We start from the raw sequence: 7,699 nt of genomic DNA, 5'->3' as shown, positions 1-7,699 counted from the left end.
GGCTGAGAGGCGGAGCTCACGGAGAGGGGCAAGGGGGGGATGGGCCTGAGGCAGCTCGTCCTCGGAGGAGGAGAGGTCGAGAGGGAAGAAGTCCGCCATGGCTGCGGGGGAAGGGAGGGGTTGGGGCTGAGAGGCGGAGCTCACGGAGAGGGGCAAGGGGGGGATGGGCCTGAGGCAGCTCGTCCTCGGAGGAGGAGAGGTCGAGAGGGATGAAGTCCGCCATGGCTGCGGGGGAAGGGAGGGGTTGGGGCTGAGAGGCGGAGCTCACGGAGAGGGGCAAGGGCTGGACGCTAGGGTTGGGGGCTGGTTGGTTAGATGGCATGGCTGGTGGCATGGGGGGGAGGGGGGTAAAATAGCCATGCACCCATGCTGGGTGTGGCCCACACGCCAGCAACGGCGGCATCTCACGGGGTCTCTACAGTCACGCACCCTGTGGTCGAGTGCTAAACAGCGGTAGCAACGGGCCATTGGGTTTAGTCTTTTGGGGGGGGAGAGGAGAAGTGCCTGTGCATGCATGGGGTTTGCATGCTATAAGTAGGAGAAAGGAGGGCATGGGCGTAAGAGGCGCGGGGGGGCGCGCGCGGGCTGCCTGCGTGGGAGGGCTGCAGTCGAGGAGGTGACAGGCACGCATCCTCGGTCAAAGCGTTGTCACATCTCGTGGTCTGGGCGCTGACCCGGGTCTCGTCGTCGCGATCTGCCGGCGGAGTGGAGTTGGTAGCGGACAAGGCAGGCAACAGCGGGAAAAGGGGGGCAGCGGCCACGGTCTGTGGGGTCGGCGTGAGGGCCAAGGCGCAGCTAGGCACTGGCCCCATCGGACGCAGAGGAGCATGCATGCGCCCGGCCCGCGCCGATGACACCGGACAGGTGGCCAGTTGGATGAGCTGACGCGGGCCAATGGGAAGCTCTAGGAGGCTCGGCGCGGAAAGATCCAACGCGAGAGGCCGATTTGCTGTGGATACGGCGGCCCCAGGCAGCCCACGTGGCGTTGCAGAGAGTGATATGGAATCTCTGGAAAGGTGTCCACGGGGATCACTACATGAGATGGGCGCGGGCGGCGACAAACGACCTTGGGAGGAGCGAGAGGTGAAAGTCGCAACCGGGGGCTTGTCCGGTCCCGACCGGGGGAGGGCTGACCTCGTGGCAGTGCCACTGTCAACGCACGGAGCCGCAACAGCAGGAAAAGACAAAGGCAGGCCGGCCCGGTCAGCAGAGGCGAAAGGCCAGAATTGGGCGAGAGCAGCAAAGAGTCTAGGCATAGGCTGGCCTACCGGTGGGGCATTTGCAAGGAAACGAACGACCAAGCCCCTGTAATTAATTCCCTCTAGCGACAGAATGAAGTTTGCAATATTACGATTTGCCACGGTAAAAGAGAACAAGCAGCTGCTAAACTGAAGAATTAGCGGGTAAGCAGAGGGCGAGCCGATCCAACTGTTTACGAGGCGAACGACGGCGGATGACGGCGGCGGCGGCGCAGGCAGCAGCACCTCCAGCCAGATCGGAGTAGGCGAGAACAAGGCGGCGGACAGCGGATGACATAGCGGGGAGGAGAAGACCGTGAGCGAGTACTCGAGGAGAGCCTCGCCCGGCGAGCGCAGCTGTGGCCCGAGGACATGGGCCGGAGCTCCCCGCAGCACCGAGGGGGTGGAGGCGGCAAGGAAACCGCCGCGAAGACGAGTCCCGGCGCGAGTCGCGTCGATGCCTGCCGCGGTGATATCCCTCGCGAGTCCGGGCAAGCCGCCCCCCGACGCGCCGATGCAGGAGGAAGCAGCCGGCGTCGGCGGCGGAGAGGCGACCGGCCCCATGGCAGCGGGAAGGGCAGACGAAAGGGTGGCCGCCGCGGCCGGAGCGGCCGGCGGCGGTGTGGTGGAATCGCCTATGCTATCCGGCGCCATCTTCTCCTAAGAAGAATATCACGTCCTATCTCCTACTCCCTCCGTTCCTAAATACTTGTCTTTCTAAGCATTTCAACAAGTGACTACATACGGAGCAAAATGAGTGAATCTACACTCTAAAATATGTCTACATACATCCGTATGTAGTAGTCATTTGAAATGTCTAGAAAGACAAGTATTTAGAAACGGAGGGAGTACATCACTTGAGGTCCACGCGGTTTAAAATTTGTGACTGCTTTTCCGAAGCAAGTGCCTCTCGGAGACATCGGTGCCACGCCCTGACTGAGGACACGAAGTTCCTCCCGACAATAGCAGAAAGTGTTGGCGAAGCTGCCATCGGGCACAACAATGCTGAGAAAACAAAGTAGTCCCAAAAGATGCTATGCTGAAGTAGTGCTATTTATCAAACCAACGGTTGTCTCTATGTTGTGGTACTGGAAGAAACCATCTTCCTCGCAAGCAAGCAAGCGCATCTTGCTCAGACCATTTTCTACCCCACTTTACGCTGCACTCGTGCTTCTCTTTTCTGTGTTCCTGGGACTCTTTGGTGTTCCAATGGCGGTGGTGGTGGCCAGCATGGTGGTCGGACCACTGCTCAAAATCGTGATGGGGAAGACGTCCAGCTACCTCCTGGACAAGTACAAGGTGTTGAAGGGCATGGAGGAGCAACATGAGATCCTGATGCGCAAACTACCTGCCATCCTGGACATCATCGCTGACGCCGAGCAGGCCGCAGCCCATAGAGAAGGGGCGGCAGCCTGGCTCCAGGCCATCAAAAAGGTGGCTTACCAGGCGAATGAAGTATTTGATGAGTTCAAGTATGAGGCGCTTCGTCGTAAGGCCAAAAAGGATGGGCACTACAACGACCTTGGCTTCACTGTGGTAAAACTCTTTCCCACACACAACCGTTTTGTATTCTGTAACAGGATGGGAAGAAAGCTCCGCAAGATTGTGCAGGCCATTGAGGTCCTTGTGACTGAAATGAATGCCTTTGGCTTTAAGTATCAGCAAAAATCGCTGCTATCCAATCAGCTGCGGCAGACGGGGCATGTTATTTTCGATCCAAAGAAAATCGCTAGCAGATCGAGAGAGAAGGATACTAAAGAAATTTTTAATATACTGGTTGGTCAAGCTACAAATGCAGATGTCACAGTTGTTCCCATCGTTGGAATCGGGGGTCTGGGCAAGACCACATTAGCACAAGTTATCTACAATGTACCTGAAATTCAGAAGCATTTTGATTTGCTGCTATGGGTGTGTGTCTCTGACAACTTTGATCTGGATTCTCTGGCTACAAGAATAGTTGAAGCAGCTCCTGAGAAGAAGGATGATGGTATAAAAGAAGCCGCTTCTAAAAAGAAGAAAACACCACTGGATAGACTTCAGGATTTGGTGAGCGGGCAAAGGTACCTTCTTGTATTGGATGATGTCTGGAATAGAGAGGTTCATAAATGGCAGCAACTTAAGGCCCGACTTCAACATGGGGGCATGGGTAGTGCCGTTTTGACAACAACTCGTGATGGCGGAGTTGCTGAACTGATGCGTACTGTTGAAGCTCATAATCTCACAGCTTTGAAAGATCAGTACATAAAGGAAATTATCGAGACAACAACATTCAGCCATTTCAAGAAGGAAGAGGAAAGGTCTACCGAGTCGGTGAATATGGTTGATAAGATTGTGGAGAGATGTGCTGGCTCTCCTTTAGCTGCAACAGCACTGGGCTCCATACTGTGTACCAGGACCAATAAGGAAGAATGGGAGGCTGTGTTAAGCAAAAGCAGCATTTGCACCGAGGAGAATGGAATCTTACCAATACTCAAGCTCAGTTACAATGACTTGCCGCCGCGTATGAAGCAATGCTTTGCTTTTTGTGCTATATTTCCCAAAGATCACAAGATTGATGTGGACAAGCTGATCCAACTATGGATTGCACATGGCTTCATTCAGGAAAAGCAAGTTCGTCTTGAGACCATTGGCAAACAGATTTTCAATGAGCTGGCCTCAAGATCATTCTTTCAGGATGTGGGACAAGTCCAAGCCACGATCAGGGAAATTGAAGACACCGGGTTGTGTTATTCCAGAACTACATGTAAAATTCACGATCTTATGCATGATGTTGCACTGTCTGTAATGGAAAAGGAATGTGCCTTCGCAACTGAGGAACAAGACAAAATTGAATCTGAGGAACCAAGTCAGAGTGAGTGGCTTCCAAACACTGCTCGTCATTTATTTCTGTCATGCAAGGAACCAGGAAGAAAATTGAATAGTTCTCTAGAGAAAAGCTCTCCATCTATACAAACTCTTCTATGTGATGGGTTTATGGAAAGTTCGTTGCAACATCCATCCAAATACAACTCTTTGCAAGCGTTACAGCTCTGTTCACTGAGAAGATCATTTCAGCTGAAACCAAAGCATCTACATCACCTGAGGTACCTAGATCTCTCAAGAAGTTGGATCAATGCACTTCCTGAAGATATGAGCATTCTATACAACCTTCAAACGCTGAACCTCTCTGGCTGTGAATCTCTTTGTAGACTTCCTAGACAAATGAAGTATATGACTTCCCTTCGTCACCTTTACACTCATGGTTGTCCAAAGCTTAACTGCATGTCGACAGACTTCAGGAGGCTCACATCCCTACAGACACTGACATGCTTTGTAGCAGGTAGTGGCTCTAATTGTAGTAATGTTGGAGAGCTCAGAAATTTAAACCTTGGTGGTCAACTAGAGCTACGTAATCTGGCAAACGTGACTGAAAAAGATGCAAGCATGGCAAACCTTGTGAACAAGGAACTAAGGGAACTGACATTAACATGGGCCTTCAGATGACATTATTTTAAACATTTAGCTAGTTTCTGGGATGATGAAGATGATGCAAGAGTGCTCGAGAATCTCAAACCTCATGATGGACTACATGCCATAACTATACACTCATATGGAGCCACCACCTTTCCGACATGGATTACAATGTTACAAAACATTGTTGAGATCCATCTTTTTGGTTGTAGAAAACTGCAATGGTTGTTCAGCCGTGACTGTGATAATAAAACCTTCACATTTCCAAAACTAAAGGAGCTTATGTTGCATACTCTTGACTCTTTGGAAAGTTGGTGGGAGATAGATAATGATGAGATGCACAGAGAAGAGATGTTTCCTCAGCTTGAGAAGTTGTCCCTTAGTTACTGTGAAAATTTGAAAGCATTGCCAGGACAACCGACCTTCCCTAAGCTCCAGAATGTTTGTATTGAGAATTGTCTAGGGTTGACAACTACAGCTAAATCACCAAAGCTCGGCGTATTAAACATGGAAGGACACGAGGCAGAGTTGCTCTTGTGGTTAGCGAGACATATGACTTCATTGACCAATCTGGAACTGACTAGCATTGAACATAGTAGAGATAAAACCTCGATGGGGGCTGAGAATAGTTTGAGGCAAGTGTTGAACGTCAAGGAGAATGGGAATGATCAAGACTTTCCTCTAGAAGTTTTGGTGTTAAGAGACTTTAAGTCAAGTGTAACTGTAACAGAGCTGTGTGCATGCTTTGTACACCTTCAAGATTTGTCAATTGTGAGGTGCCATGCACTTGTCCACTGGCCAGAAACATTGTTTGAAGGACTAGTATACTTGAGGAAGCTTTCGATTAGGAAATGCAATAATTTGACTGGATATGCACAAGCTTCTGCTGAGCCATCAACATCGTCAGAAACCAGTCAGCTCCTGCCACATCTAGAGTCTCTGAAGATACAGAGTTGTAGAAACTTGGTCGAGCTCTTCAACGTCCCCGCTTCTCTCAGGACAATGGTCATTTCTTATTGCAGTATGCTTGAGTCCATATATGGCAGGAAGCAGCAGCAGGGAGAGTCAGTATCATCGATTCATCAAGGGTCATCCAGTTTAGAAGCATTATCATTAAACAGCTGTGATGACTTAAGAGGGGTCCTCTATTTCCCCCCATCCCTCAAGAGACTAGACATTTGTAACTGCGGTGGGTTGACATCTCTGGAATCCTGCTCTCCCGAGCTCCCATCGTTGGAGGACCTCCATCTTCGGGGATGCGGGACCCTGGAATCCCTACCGGATGTGCCACATGCATACTCATCTCTCCAATATCTTCAGATTATAGATTGCCCTGGTATGAAGACGCTCCCTGCAAGCCTGCAGCAACGCCTGGGCAGCATCGAGGAGGAATACGTAGATGATCGTCTTTATGGAAGTAAGCACACATCAATTACCTTCTCTATTTCTACCTACTAGCGAGTGTTAAATGTGCTAGTCAGATAACGATAATAGCATCACTTGTAGGACGGCAGAAAACTGGAGCAAGTCAGATATTCCTTCATCTAAATCCATCATTTCTTTCTTTAATGATGTACTTCTAACTGTAAGTTTTACATGACTAATCTGTGTAGATAAGCCTGTGCTGCTGAAGCCCAAGACATGGAAGTATGTTTGCAAAGGTTGAACTACTGTTCCCAAAGACTTGGAAGAGGTGTTGTCTGCAAAGGTTGGTGGCACTGACTGTACCCCTCGGACATATTTTGAGGAAAAAAAATACATGCCACATCGTTATATATTTGGCTTTCTTCTGGTGTTGACCCTGTATGGTTTCTTTGCGGAATTCTTCCAGCAAGTACATACGGGTGGAAAAGAGAGATCCCTTGGAGTATGTAGAACTAGTGTCTCGCAAGACCTGCCAGGATCAGCAACTGTTGCCTCCATGTTCGTTTCGTGATGTTGCCTGGACCAGACGCCGACATGAATGTTGTTGCCATGTTGAGCTGCAAGATCAGTAATCAGAAAGTGCTTCAAACACTATTGTTTTATCCCTGGAAAGAGATCTTGTTTGAACAATTGTATTTTCCACTTGTTTACCTACGTGCTGTTATATCATTGTACTATTTATTTTTTGAACTGGCAAGGTGACTCTCTGCCCATGGCACTGTCATTATTATTATTTTTTATAAATTATGCCAGTATTTCCTTTGGGTGCTTTGCCCAGGAGAGCTTATTTGTTGTCTCAGTTTTTGGTATGTCTGTTCGCCAGTCTCTGTATGACTTATGTGTATAACTTGGTAACTCAACGTTTGCTACATATTTTGGCTTGTAAACACATGCATTGTTATTTAGTGATCATCATATATGTACATCTGAAGCTGTTGATTGCCCTTTACATACACTCCGCACAAGGAGTACTGTTGGTTAAGCAGTGAGGTTAGGAACTTGGGCACACAATGTCAGTACAGGCTAAGATTTCAATTACTCGCCATATGAAGTTCATTTGGGGACTCGACGGGATGCCCACAGGAAGTTGTTGCCCTGTTGAATTGCCGAGTCCAGTAATCAGAAAGCGCTGCTTAAGTCCTAACGCTACAGGCTTTGGTTTGTTTCAAGATTGACTGATAAAGAATAGGTAGGTTTCTCTCTGTTCTCGCTGTGCGTGTATGAAACTGTCGCAGGAATTGTAGTACAGCTGTATATATGATCTTTTGGTTGGTCGGTCGGTCTGTCGGTCTGTTTGGGTTTGTAAGTATGTACAATGATGGAGTACTATTTTGACTTTACTGCATCCACGTCCATTATTGACTATCTCGATTGTAACAGAATGAGCTACACAGATTATATAGGAATGGACAGAAATTCAGAATGTTCACATTACACATAGTGATGTGAACATTCTCAATTTGTGCCCATTCTTATACAATCTATGATCCATTCTTTTTTTTTTCTGCTCGTTCTGTTATGAATTTTTTGGTATGTTAGTCTGTAAAAATAATTCTGAATTTCTGCTCGTGCTGTTATAATCTGAT

General features: G+C 48.7%; 1 pseudogene; it reads left to right on the top strand.

Annotated features, from left to right (window-relative positions):
* The first annotated feature begins 2,007 nt into the window (after window positions 1–2,007).
* LOC125527039 lies at window positions 2,008–7,114 on the top strand (annotated as a pseudogene).
* The last annotated feature ends 585 nt before the right edge of the window (window positions 7,115–7,699 follow it).

This window comes from Triticum urartu, unplaced genomic scaffold, assembly GCF_003073215.2.
Source record: "Triticum urartu cultivar G1812 unplaced genomic scaffold, Tu2.1 TuUngrouped_contig_2661, whole genome shotgun sequence".
Lineage (NCBI taxonomy): Eukaryota > Viridiplantae > Streptophyta > Magnoliopsida > Poales > Poaceae > Triticum > Triticum urartu.
This window is presented reverse-complemented; position numbering and strand designations above follow the sequence as displayed.